At 49.8% G+C, this 14,678-nt stretch overlaps 1 protein-coding gene across 9 annotated transcripts in view; it reads right to left on the bottom strand.

Annotated features, from left to right (window-relative positions):
* The window catches only part of PPFIBP1 (PPFIB scaffold protein 1), a 44,811-nt gene extending 39,753 nt beyond the window's left edge, over positions 1–5,058 (bottom strand). For all 9 annotated transcript variants that reach the window (XM_078859323.1, XM_078859324.1, XM_078859326.1 and 6 more), the window contains exon 1: positions 4,922–5,058. The gene's annotated coding sequence lies outside the window, so the exon portion shown is untranslated. The remainder of the gene's footprint in view (positions 1–4,921) is intronic.
* Between the last annotated feature and the right edge of the window lie 9,620 nt (positions 5,059–14,678).

Raw genomic sequence — 14,678 nt, 5'->3', positions numbered from 1 at the left:
GCCTGCAAGCAGGAAGGAAGTAATCAAACATATTAATGGCCCGCATTAAATCTTAACTAGGCCGCACTGATAACGGGTGTGGCGTGTCTAATAAAATCAATAAATACAGCATTAGCGTGGGATCGCACATTACAGCGCTCATTAAATTATTCACACGTACATTCAGCACATAAAAATATTTTATTGTGTGCTGCTGGTTGAATGCCAGGAGAGAAGATGCAGAGAAATGGACCACAAAGACCGAGCTAATCCACAACTGTCTGCAGTTCATGGAAGAATGTAAACACGTCTACAGATGTAGTCTACAGTTAGCACTTACAAAAGAACAGCTCATAAACAGATCGCGGTTCAGGTCATCCGATAACTCACCTCTTTCCGGCACATACAAGAAACGCACAGATATAAATGTACTTTCTGCTTAATGTATGGCTTTTTCCGGCCCAAAGAGCACCCGTTAAGGAACTAAGGAACGGGCGGCACAATGAAACAGAAAAGACATTGCTTCTGTAAAGATGGCAAAGCATGTGTTTATAGCACGTAACAGTGTGGGTATAATGAATCACAGCTACCTTTGAGATAAACTGCCAGGGCCACCGAGGATCTATACATTTAACTACAATGCAACCTTGCCCAACAACAAAATTTGCCTCTATTATCTAGAAACCAAACTGCCAACCGATCAAATGAAGAACGACTCTAAATTTCATTGCAGAACAATGGTAACTGCATGTGGAATTTTAAGGGGAAATATTTACAACAACAACAATGCAGTAAACAGCACTCTTAATAATTGCTCAATATGAAAAATAGCACTACGGCACGTGTACATTAGGCTTACCAAATGCGTACACGTAACGACTTCGATAAATCCTCAGTCAAAGTTAGACCACGCAAACACTGCTCAGGGGCTAAGCTAGACTAGGGTCAGAAAGCACTATGCAAACAAACGTCCCATTAACCATTCATGGCGCGGGCCTGACAGAGCAGGTGGAAAAACACAGCACGCACACACTGCTGCCGCCTGCCATAATAGCGGGTATAAACAAGTATAGTAATGCGTGGAAAGAGCAGCATCCGTGCCTGTCACTTGCACCCAGTTCCAATTACTACAACGCTTTCTGGTTAAGATAACAACACAGGAAAGACATACATGCGCAGGTGCCGCATGATTGTTAATCCACTGCTGGATGTGGGGTTATTCCGCCGTACTACTCCTGCACGGTGGTCAGGCGTTGGAGCAAAATACAGTTCAACAATGGATTTTACTCCACTGCATTCTGCTGTTCACCAAGCAGTCTGTAACACGTATCGTGCACGTGATCGTACATCCGAGTACTATCAGAATCATTATCTTTATTTATCCTGGAGAAATCCGATGAGCTACGAAGCTTTTTTTCACAAACGTCCACTTGTCGGCCTCTACCCAGCTCAGCATCCGAGATCTGGGTGATTTGGTCAACGGCATTTATATCCAGTTAAAATTATTCGAAGGCGTTTTGCTAAACTACATATGAAGAACAGCACGGTCTTAAAGGGGAAAAAAACGACAACAGGTAAATGATTACAGGGAGAAAAAAAAGTGAAACGCATGCTTTCAATTCTTGAGAATTCTAAACGGCTCACAAATGCCAAATGATCAGCGCCTCGAGGGAAAATAAAAGTTTCGGCTGTCAAAGTTTGACACGCAACCTCAACAACACGAGTCTGTTTTACAATACCAGGTTAACTGTGTGGTCAACATGTGTTTGTTTGGGTATAGCCCATCGTGATTTGTTGATTTCCAATGAACTTGTGAAAAATGATCATTGATGCAAATTATAACACCTGGGTGGCACACATATCTACGATTCGGCGCTCTGACAAAGGAAAAGACAATGCCACTTGGGGGAATAACTCAGCACAGCGAGTCAATTGGAGCGACTGCTCTGGGCACGAAGATCCCAAAGCAACACGTTTGTCAACAGACCAGAGGGAGAAAGGATTAAGCTCTGACCACGGAGGGATGTAAAGACTTGGCTAAAAAGGATTTGACTAAATTAGTTTTGTCTTCAGAGTGACCTTGAGGGAAAACACTCGAGAAACAAATATCAGACAGATGGGGCCCATCATTGGTGTCGATTTCATGCAATTGTGAGTTGATTAGGGAAATTAAAATGATAATTACGATGAATTCACTCGCAAAAAATGCAAATCAGTTAAATTTACGTCACATGAACGTACACACGACAAATATATATTTATAACGGAAAACATTCACACAAATGTATTGCCAATCTGTCACGATGAAATGTCAACATGTAATCACCTTCCAGCCTTCCATATAAATCCCAAGTTACCTGTAGGATTACAAATATATTCTCCCGGGCTATGCCAATTAATTCCACGTCAACACTGGGCAAACAGAATGCTTCACTCCCCTCTTACATCCTACAGTATTCAATGCCAATCACTATGCCGGCTGTGCAATGCCCGAGTCATTAAAACATTGGAATTCTGTTACGATAGTATTACTCATGGTATATGTGTGTGTCATGCCAGTGTGATATTGCTAACTCGAACAGTGTATCTTAACTCCAGCAGTTCTCATTATTTTGGACAATCGCGATCCATGTTTTCATGACGACCTTTTCTATTGGCATGAAAAGTAAGCTAACGTACACTTCATGTACCTGAAAGTTGGTAATCATGGAAAGCTCTACCATGAGGGGTCACAACGGCTGAAGTTGAGGAACGTGAGACGAGCGTGATCAGAAAACAGGTTTGCAACAATGTCAATAAGTTTACATGCAATCACAAATGTCCATGTGTCATCAATGTCATTATAATACGTGTATAAAACTAATAAACAGGTTAATGTGCTTGTGCTTATGTATAATGGGCAGTAACACACCTTCAAATATTTACAAAACCGTTAAATGTTAAACGCACTGCCACCCGTGTTTCGCACTAGGGCGCTCCGTGCCACTGCCAAGTACTTGCATGGTGATTGCCAAAAATCCGTATGAACCAGCGTGTTATGTGCGTCTGCTTTTTATCAGAGTATTTACCAGGCCTGCTTTACCAATACCACCCATTCACCAATAGTCGCCTGGTAGTTCGCTTGCTTGCTAAGACTCACTTTGTGTATGCTTGCCACAAGGGAACGTGCCCATTCGGCTTTTATGATTCATTACAAATCTATTTTTCCGGAGACACTCCCTGTCAGTGGCTGTCATAATCAGACACTCCCGAGGAAATATGTCTACACGTCGTGATGGGATTCCAAGGTACCTGTAACCTAAAATATTTACTAAGAAAAATGAAAACTCGAACACTGGTGAAACTACTTCAAAACAACAAGCTGCGACAGCATACCGTTGAGCGAGTAGCCTCACAATCTTGGCACGTGTTGAGTGGCCACAACTCCACGTGTTGTGAAACTGTTCTGTAAAACTTACATTTGTTGCTCTCCGTGACACACACATTATTATCAAGTCATTAAGGCGCACAAGGCATTAAGTATATAACCACTGGGTTCATGCCGCAGTATAGCTTTGTGTTATACAGTCACGTGTGTGTTTCCCTTATTAGGTGTCCGGTGTGTACTGCCATGGGGCAGGATGCTGTCCGGGAGAGCAGGTGGGGGGAGAGGCAGGGGGAGATATGGGCAGAGACCTTCTAAGGCGGGCAGCCAGGAAGACGACTGGGTAGCCGGAGACTGGCAAGAGCTAATGGGCATAAAGAAAGTAGTCATGGAGACAGCCGAACTAGGGTGACAGACAGGCAGACCAAGGTTGAGTCGACTACCAGACAGAAGAGAAGCAGACACTGCGGGGAGTGAGACAGGGGAGACCGACAATCCGGGGATGTAGTAGACACGGTACGCAGGTGAATAAGACACACGGGGGGGGGGGGGGGGGGCATAAAAGACAGGAGGGGAGACAAAGAGAGGCGGCAAAGACCGACGGATACTCAATCAGAGGCGATAAAGGGATGAGGATGTAGACAGGACAGACAGGCAGGAGAGACAAACAAAGTCAGGAGGGAAAGGGCAGCAAAGCCAAGCAGGCTTCATGAGAAACTTAGAAGAAGAGAGACAAACATAAAGCGAGACGGGCAGACGAGAAAGGAAGGGGAGCCAGGCAAGACAGAGACACGGGGGGGGCGAGGGGGACACGGGGGGGGGGCGAGGGGGACACGGGGGCGAGGGGGACACGGGGGGGCGAGGGGGACACGGGGGGGGGGGGCGAGGCGGCCACGGGGGGGGGCGAGGGGGACACGGGGGGGGGGGCGAGGGGGACACGGGGGGGGGCGAGGCGGCCACGGGGGGGGGGGCGAGGGGGACACGGGGGGGGGCGAGGCGGACACGGGGAACGGGGCGGACGGGGCTGCCGGGCCCGGCCACGCTGGCGCCGTGGCGTCTCCCGCATTCCGCGCATTCCGCTCCGGCCGAACCGGACTCTGCGTGGCCACGTCTGCTCGAACCAGCCACCAGGGTTAGAGGCCAGGAGACAGGGGACGCTGAGGCAAACGCGGGAACGGAGACGACGCCGAGACGAGGGAGACAAATCCAGCAAGACAGAGACGCAGGCGAACACGCAGCACCCAGAGTCACCAAGAGAGACCTCGAGAGACACGACACCAAGAGGCGTCTATCGAGTCGACAGACACCGAGACACGGACACAGGAAGGCCGACACCGAAGAACGAGAGACACGGAGGGAGAGACAGAGACACGGAGGGAGAGACGGAGACACGGAGGCATTGAGAGACACGGAGGGAGAGACAGAGACACGGAGAGCCACGGAGGGAGAGACCGAGTCTCGAGACCCCCCCAGGGCCGCGGCTAACGGACCGTGGTGCCTCCCGTTAACGCCGCCCCCCTCCACCCCCCGTACTCATCCACCGCTCCCTCGCACGAGCCTCGCCAAGCCGATCCGTACCCGTAGATCCGAACCGGCCAGGGCCGCCTTTGTCTCCCTCTCGCCGCCGTCGCCGTCTTTGTATCTCGCCGCGCGTCGCCGCCACCGCCCCGCGCCTGACTCCCGCTGCTGCTGTTGCTGCTGCTGGGGGCGTCACCACAAAGCGTAGTGCGGATAGGCGGCGCGGCCTAGGGGAGGCGCCGCCAGTGGCTGGCGATGCGTCACGTGAGGGACCGTGCACCAATAGGAGGCGTCGGTGCGAGGGCGAGGCACGCATGTGCACTAGGGAATGTGAGAGGCGCGGGGGCGGCCTCGGAATAACTCGAGGATGTGATCGTGATGATCGATACGATCAGAATGGTTAATATGATGGCTGTGATCAATATGATTAGGATGATACGATTTTTAAAAATATAATCATGGTGATCGTGATCAATATGATCAAAATAATTAATATAATATTGATGTTCAATATGAATAATAGTGATCATAATCGATATGATCAGGATAATCAATACGATTAGGGTTATCAATATAATAATGGTGATCGTGACCAATACGATGAGGATGAAGAATATGATGATCATGATAAATATTATTAAGATGATCAGGTTTTATCAATATGATCATGGTGATCATGATTATCAGGACGATCAATTATGATCGTATCGATATGATCATAATGACCAATATGATGATTATTGTGATCCTATTGATCGACAAAATATTGATCGTTAATAATATTATTGTGAAGGTGGATCATGGTTGGATATGATAGATTAATGCTCATGAATATGTTGATGATAATATAATTTATGGTGTAAATTATAATGATGATGATGAATATGATCATGATAGATCATACGATCATGAGATGAATCGTTATGAAATACGATAAAGAGTATGTTGCTAATCATTATGATGGCGATGGATCATATATGATCATGATGGTGATTTTCGACAATCATAATCATGACATCTGTGAAAAAGGGTATTATAGATCATCAGATTCCTCCAGGATAAATACTGATTCTGATTGCAATGAGGAAGAGTATTCAACAGAAGCGCTGTGTCCCACCTGCTGTTACGGCCCAAATCCCACAATAAAAATAAAACATGTTTTACCTCGTGTTGTAAATCATTAACAATACACGTCACTAGCATGTTGATGTACCACCCCCTTAGCAGATTGGGTTGTCTAACAAGAAGATATCTCCTGCTCGAATCGTAATGATTATTACAAGGGCACCCGGATATTTATTTGTAATAAAATCATGAATTCCATGAAGCCCTCCTACCTCACATCACTTTATTTGATTCATGGTTCCCTCAATGGAGGCTGAAGTTATTCGAGTAGCCACGATCAAAAGTGTGTAATCGTTAACCGCGTGTAACTTTAATGTCAGCTAAACTTTGACATTTCAGTTTCGTTTATTTGGTAGAGCCCTGTGAGCCATTCGGCTATTGAATCGGGTGCAACCGCAACAAACAAAAAACAAAAATATGAACAAGAAAACATCTTAAAGTGAATATGTGACTATGTGCAAACAGAAAATCCAAGAAGACAGCAAAATATTGCAGAAACAGCACCGTACACTAACGCTGTGTGCAAAAATCCCAGTGGGATGCAAGTCAAACAACAACAACAACAACCACAAAACATGTTTCCTGGGTACCAGCTGTTGGTCAAAGGCATCCATTTCCTCCCGGCCCTTCCTTTTATTCGCTGCTGCTACTGCCCAGTGGCGACTTCCACACAGCACGGACCACGGGGAGAAATAACGACTCGGGGGCACATTCACAATGACCAACCATCACGGCGGATTTCACCACTCAGCTACTGCTCACGCAATCATCCGGCTCAACCACAGCCGTACGAAGCCGACGCAGCGTGAACTCCACGTTCATCTCTGCTGCTCGTCCTCCCTAGCCCATGCCTCTTGCTCCCTTCTCTAGGAATGCCCCGCGGAGTGAGCGTGGCTCGCTCGAGGTGAAGGGTCTCCACGGACGGAGGCGCCTTCGTCAGAGGTTGTTTGGTGGCTCCAGAAAGCTCCGCCGTAGTCTGGGGGTATTTGGCCTACTCTTCCACGCGGGCCATACCAGCAGTGGAGCGACAACAGGGTTGTGAGTTCATGGATTACATCAGCGGTCGGCAAGCAATATAACAAGAAGAACCATTCTTTTTGTAGAATTCGGTAACAAAAACTAAACCTAAACATCTCAAGAGCGGCCAATGCAACGTGAATTCGACACGGCGGTCCTGAATAAAGAAGCGGTCCTTGAAGAGCCGCATGCTGGCGACCCCTGGGCTACACCTCTATGGACAACCCTCTCATTTACTCCTATAACGTGGCGGAAGTCGCCTAAGAGATGATTATTGAATGTTTGTTTACCCAGCAGAGCCTCACAGAGTCTCAAGACTATTTTGCAGGAGGGTCGTGCTTAGTTTTCATGGATGAGAGCGATGTTGCTGCTGCTGCTGCCCGTAGTCCCAAGTGGGTAATGTGCAGGCTACGTTCCAGAATTAGGATGTTTGGCCAATTCCAATGGCGTTGCGTGGTTTGTCTTAGCTACGTGTTGAGGTTGAACTCGAAGAAGATGAAGAACAACCATGCAGAACAGCGGGAGAGAGAACACACAAACTACCACACGGAGGGGCGCCCCACTCGGACATTGAGCTGGGGTGCTTCTAGCTGCGAGGCACGAGTGATAATCACGCTGCACCACCACCACCACCTCCACGCCGCACCACGATGATGATGTAGTCCCTGTCGAGGCATAGAGGGCGCTACAAGTCCAGGAAACAATGAGCTTTCTACAAATAGTATGAATTAATCGCCACTCCCACGATCGTGGCCTGCACCACACACATTTCACACACAAAATAATATTCGTCAATTACACCGCCCTAAAACATATTGCTAATTATATATTCCATTGAAGGCCACGCAGTATTATTGACGAATACGTTGAGTTTGTTGTTCATTGTGCTTGTGCACCACTTAAAACGCAGCAGCAGCATCACCAGATAATGTGTTTAGTTTAGAACACTCCGATTTAACACCTCAGTGTTTGAGGAGTGGTGGAGTGGTGAGCACACTCACCGCAACCACGAACCCGGCCGCGGCTAGCATCAGTGGCGAGTGACATCAACAACTACCCCGGAGCCTTCTTCCCTGCGCGCCCCTTCACTGAACTGCCCAACGCGGTGAAGTATGGTCAAGTAGGAATGAACTCCCAGGAGAAGCTCGGCGTAGGGAGGCCTTCATCCGGCGGTGGATTGATCACAGCTGATCATAATGATTATTGCCACCGTACTGCAAGCAGTGTATGTCAGGACCCGTTGCTGGAATAACACTTGCCTGTCTGCCTGTATGCATGTAGAACTTCTTTCACGCCATACATAGCCAACCGTGCTGTAGGTGCGGGGCAAGGACAACAGAGGTCGGTCTGCGTTCCTGTGGGACACTTTTGAAAATTCCCCGAAATGAGAGCAGCACTAGTGTGGTATAATGAGAACGCGTAATGGGAACTTCACTCACAAATATGATGATGAGTGGGAGGAAAAATTCAATCCGCTGTATTTTAATGAAAGGAGGTGTGGTGAAGCAGTTAGCACACTACTGTACTATTTTTTAAATACGATTTTCGTACTACTTCTATTTTACCAGGTACGGCCCACTGAGCTGTATAGTTCTTTTTGGGAAACGACCTGGCCGCAAATGATAGCTCAATGAAGTTGCTTATCGTGTGACAATGTATAGCAGCCAAATACTCTAAACGCATGCTGATTATACATGTGGAGGGAAACCCCGGAGGGCCCGGAGAAAATCCCACGCGATCATGGAGATAACATGCAAACTTGGACCCACGACATCCTGTATATCAGGCGAGGTAGTTAACATCTCGCTGCCGTGGCGCCCTCACTGCGCTATGAACCCGGCGATCTGAGTAGATCGATTCCCGGTCACGACTAACATCAGAGTGATATAAGAACCTGTTCTGTGTCTTGGACTCCCCCTACCACCACCCCACCTTTCTGCACCAACTTGCACTGACCAACATGGTGAAGTATGGTCAAACAGCCCCCTTGACCGACGCGGTATGGGCACGGAGCTTTGATCCAGCAGTGTGTTCACAAAAGTCCGCGTGAAATAATTGTATTACAATCATCTAGCAACATTCCAGACGTGCATTATTGATGTATACAATATAACCGCCGAGGGCGATTGGATGTAAACATCTCTGCCCGGGGGCAGTGGCCTTCACCCCGAGCCTGCACGTGGGTGTTGGCACTCGCTCGCACGCTGACGCCAACTCCGCCGGGCTCTCTCTCTCTCTGAGCTGGCAGAGTAGCGCTGGCTCCTTCTCTTCGCCACGGTGGGTGGGCTGAGAATGGCAGTCCCTACGGCCAGGGTGTCCGCCAACCGAGGAGATGGAGCGATGAAATCAACTCGGACGTAGGCGCTGGGTGGATTGTTACATTTCAGAACCGTAAGAAATGGCGAAGGCTTGTCAAGGCACTTCTTCATTCAACAGTGGATTGATGATGGCTGGTGATGATGATGACGATGGGTGGGACGGGCTGACTGCGAAGAGATCTACAATGTTAAACGTACATTTGTCCGTGTGAGTAATGTGACGATTGCAGGTGACTCGAGGACACAGTCAACAGGGGGGGGGGAACAAACCAACTAACAGCCCCCTAGAGTCGGAGGGGGTGCTGAGCCGTCCTCTGCTGAAGACTCAGTCCCCCTTATGCATCGCTACAGTCACGTGTTTATTTAACATTGTCTCTCGTGGCCCCTTCATTGATGTATCCATCCCTTAAAGCGAGGTCACTCCGCATGGTTACCACCTTGCAAATGCGGGACAGACATAATTCCACATCGTCAGCGTAAAACTCCACGAGTGGGATGGGCCTCGGAGTAGAACCACGGGGAGAGGTGACGAGGCGTAGACTGCGCAGCTGCTGCGGGGTCTGGCAGGAAGGAAGGAAGCGACGGCGAGGTGCAGTGGTGGCATCAGCGACATTGTCCGCGATGACCTTTTTAACTCTGAATATGGCAGGGAACACCGTTGTTGATTATTCGAGTGGGGGGGTGGGGGTACGATTCTATAGTAGGGGGATTGCGGGGCGACCCACGTCCGTAACATAGAATCACTCCTGCATGTGACAGCACCAATCGTTAGTGGCGCGTCAGTCAGCCGCGGCATTATGAAGCGGAGGTGACCGATTCAATAGCTCTGGCCGTGATGGATGAGCCGCTATATTTACTGGAGGCTCAGTGCACAACGGCTCGTAAAAAATAATAAAAAATAATAATAATAAAAACACCAAAAAAACCTGGCAGGCCGCCCTTTTTGTTAATAAGAAATCCTTAAAACGAATTCTCTGGCCATGCATCAACATCACCCACCCTACCCCAAATAAAAAGAGAAAAAATGTATAAGAGAATAAATAAATAAAAGCGAAGCAGCTGCTGCATCGGAGCCGAGCCTCACTGAGTCTCGAGTCCCAGCCCAAACCCGCAGTTTGTGTCGCCAGGCAAAGCAGATGGGGCTGGGACTGGCGCTGTTCCGTGCCCTTGGCAATGCGCCCCGCTTCCTCTAATGTAATGCACTTATGCTTCGCATCTACAATCCACGTGTGCTTAAGGAAGGAAAGCCCTTCAGCGTCATTAGCATCAGCCTTGTTCAATCCACTGCTCGATGAAGGCCCCGCCTTCTCCCCACACTTGTCGCCATCCCTCACCGTCTCATGAAGCCGCAATCTCGTTTCAGTGCCCGAGCTGATCCCATCTCTCGATCTATCCGCGGTGGTATTCCTACGCCTGCGTGTTCCCACCTTTGTCTGTCATTCTGTCGCCAGTCTTGACCACCGATCATCATCATCGTCATCGTCGTCCCCTTTAGCCGTGACGTGTCCTGCCCAAGCCCACGTCTGTGCTCTCGCAGTCCAGACGACGCCTGTCTCTGATATGCTTCTCGCTCTGTTCCGCGTGCTGCTCTCAGCGTAAATTCCCAGCACGCACCCTCTCCCATGCGCATTTGCATACTTCCCCAGCTCGTGCTCCATTTCTCTTGTCAACGCGTGTGGGTAAACCGGAGTACCAAGGAAAAAATCTACGCGTACGAGGGATCAAACACTCTACCCCACACAGGTAGAACAGATGATATTAGTCCGCACTTTGCCGGAGCACTTTCTCCTGGCGAGCTAGGCAGAGTATGGCACCGACCTCCTCGACACTCAGGGGAATGGAGGTTCGCAAACATCTCTGTGTGATCCACCAACCCTCGCTGGATTACTGGCAGCAGCGACGTGCAACACAGCCGTCGCACGTCTAATACGTAGCAGGAGGCTTTCGCGACCAAATAGTATCCACAGTCGAGGTTGTTGGGTTAGATAGCGCAACACCTTACTAATTGGCTGTGTCGGGGTTAACGACACATTTATATTTACGCGATCTAACAAAAAAAGACCTCTATTATGGATAGCCATCAACGCGACCCGGCACACACACCACATACGCACCGACAGGACTCACACGTGGAGGTCTGTGATAGTCACGCTCACCATGGCATGCCCCGACGTTGGAAACGTTCCCATTTCGATCACACGCGCCACCTGTGCCCGGAGTGCGGTCGATCTCGGCATCAGATCTCAGAAGCTAAGCAGGGACGGGGGCCTGGACAGTGCTTGGATGGGCGACCAGCAGGCGTTGTGGGCAATAATCCCACAACGCACCCCCCCCCCCTCCAACACATTCACCAACCCGCACGGAGCAGCAGTGGGTTGACACGAGGGCTACATGTGGGTCCCCCTAGCGTGGGGAAAATGTCATCCAGTATTGGATGGATAATCATCATCATCCATGTTCAATCCACTGCTGGATGAAAGCCTCCCCAACCGTTCGCCATCACTCGAACTCCCCGTGATGCAACAATCCACCTGTACACACGAGAGCAGTTCCCATCGTCCCGTCTCCGCGGCAGGCGTCCTCTCAGATACATTCCATTTTTTGGCTGCAAGACCGTCATTATTTTTCACCATCAGTCCCTCATGGGCTCTCGATGTAATCCCAAGCCGACACCTCGCTAATGGGTATAACAGGCATCAATTCATTATCATTAATATTGAAGGCATACTTCCGAGCACTGGAGTCATGTTGGGCAGCAGTACAGGAGCAATGCGTATGCATGGAGTTCTTTTCTTGTGTTGTTAATGACCGTGGTTATGAATTGTGGCATAGCAGGAAGGAGACAGTGATGCACACGTGTGTGTAAATCATTGTTTGTGTATCACGTCTCACAACTGAGTGGCGCGGCGTGGTAAACACGCTCCTGAGACTGCCACGAAGTTAAAGATCCCCCGTACAGCCTAAACAGCCTGTTGGGGCAAAGTGTTGTTCGCGAGCACCTATTATGAAGGCCGGCACGACGCAAGAGGAGCTGTTGCTGATGTTTACGTACTGTTCCAGGTACTCATTTAAGGCTGAGCCGACCTGGGCGAGGGCCAGGACTGGTTCAAACACTGACTGGCATTGGCCCCAGATCGCCGTGATTGTAGAGCAGTGCGCTGACCACTACACAACCGCTCCCCGATCCACACGCACGGCGGGGTGCAGGGTTGTTTGAGGTCGGGGTAAACAACGAATGCACACACAGCCGCCGCTTCCTTACAGGGGAGCAAAGCGGTGGGGGTGGGTTGATTAATTAATGAAACCCCGGGGATGTGAACCCGTCCGTCCTCACCCACACCTCGTGACCCCTTTGACCCCGCGCGAGGCGCCTGGCGCGCTACTTCCGCCCGGGGAGCGCTCGGTGAGGGCAGAGGCGGAGAGAGGCGCTTGCTTTGGTGGTGGTGCTGCTGCTGCTGCTGCGTTGGCCGTGGTGGTGCACAATCACGAACAACAACAACACTCAACGTATTCGTTAATGATACTGTGTGGCCTTTCATGGAATATATCGATATATAATTGGCAACAATTTTTTAAAGCAGTGTTATTGCTGAATATTATCAGGTTTTTTTAGTGTGAAATGTGTGTGGTGCAGGCCACTACTAGCGATGGTGTTAATTAAAACAACAAAACGCAACACGGTCGTCAGTAGTACTGTGGCCATCAAAATGACAAGAATATAGCAGGGGACGTCTCGGGCAATGGCCCATTTTCAGTCTTCTTCGTACACCTCAAGTTCATTAGAGCAGCGGCTGGAATTGTACACTGAGGTGGTTGAGTCAGATGATTACGTCAGGAGCAGTGGAGTGGTGAATCATCGCTGTGATGACGTCTCGTTATAGGTTCAACGATTCTTTTCTGGGTGGTGACCAAAATCTCCGCATGCTGACCGGAGGTTAATGTTCTATTCATGCATCATCATGTTTGTTGTCCTTCCCCTGCACCTCCGATTGGCACGGTTGGCTACGTACGGTGCGAAAGAAGTCCAACATAAATAATTATTATCAAGTATCCGCATCTGTCACTACTTCTTCGCAGTACAGAAAGGCCTCCCTGTACTCTGAAGGGGCCATTGCACGAAACGTCAGCGACTACATCCTTGCCATTTTGAAGGCCACACTGCTGTTGACGAGCGAGCCGCTTGTGGCGTTGTCAGCGGCTGGCCGAGTGGCGGGGCGGTGATCGAGCGAGCGAGCGGTGGCGGTGGCGTTGCTGCCAACTCGTCGCCACGCGCCGGCAACTCGGCACACTCGCAGTGCGGCGCCGTCAGAGCCGCTCGCCTGCGGCCTCCTCACGAGACAACTCGCCCGTCGGCCGCCTTGGGCCCCGGGTTCCTACAAGACAATAGCGATGGCTAATCGGCAAAACGTACGTATGTTGAACTTTTTTCCGCACCATACGTAGCCAACCGTGCTAATCGGAGGTTCTGGGGGGGGATGACAACAAGTGATATGGAAATTATTTTGTCAAGGCGCTCTTCCCCCTCCAACCCAGCAGCTTAAATATACGCTCCGAGCCTGGGGTGTTTCATTCAGACGCTGTCTTCCCGACAGACCTGTTCTTCACCTGAGAACGGCTGCTTGCGTTGTAGCCGAAACGTCGTGAGAATTATTTTATTATGTTTTATTTTTCTTATTTTATTATTTCCCTTCTACGTGACTTTACCGAAAGAACCACGAAGATGAATCCCCACACCAAGTTGACCGGAGGTAACCTCGAGGTATGAAGAAAGGGGATTGGTGGCTGGAGATGAGGAGTCTTGGTCCAAGGTGTGAAACGTGGTCCAGTGAGAAGACAGGTAACGGGGCAGGGGAGGGGGCATGGGGCCCGTGGGGATAAGTGGGCACGTCAGCAGGAGTGACGTGGGGAGCGAGAGCTGTGGATGAAGGAGGGAGGCTGTGTGGTGATGGTAGAATACATGGATTGGAACCCTCACCTGTATCCACGTCTTGGCGAGAAGGAGAGTGCACGCTACAGCCCCAACACCAAGGGCGGGGCAGTGCTATGATTACATTACATGTGTGTGTGTTGTTGCTGTGCGCGTTTCTAGATGGAACGACATAGCAGCGAAATCCCCGCGTTGGATATCGCGGTCGTGCCCCACGTCTCTCCGACATGTGTTCGCGTCGTACCAACTCAGCGAGGCTTTCCTGGGTAAACAAAAGCGATCAATCAAAAAGGGAAATAAATAAACAAACGTAAGTGCATGCTGCACTGCGTGGAATATTTACGGCGCATACGCGGAATTTATAGCCGGGCGTTTGGCGACTCGCTGCCGCGAGCGGCCCGGCGGAGTGCGCGGGAGCGCGCGCCGAGTG

Source organism: Lampetra fluviatilis, chromosome 8 (assembly GCF_964198595.1).
Source record: "Lampetra fluviatilis chromosome 8, kcLamFluv1.1, whole genome shotgun sequence".
Taxonomy (NCBI): Eukaryota; Metazoa; Chordata; class Hyperoartia; order Petromyzontiformes; family Petromyzontidae; genus Lampetra; species Lampetra fluviatilis.
Note: the sequence above shows the minus strand (reverse complement) of the source record. Positions and strands in the feature narration are given on the sequence as shown.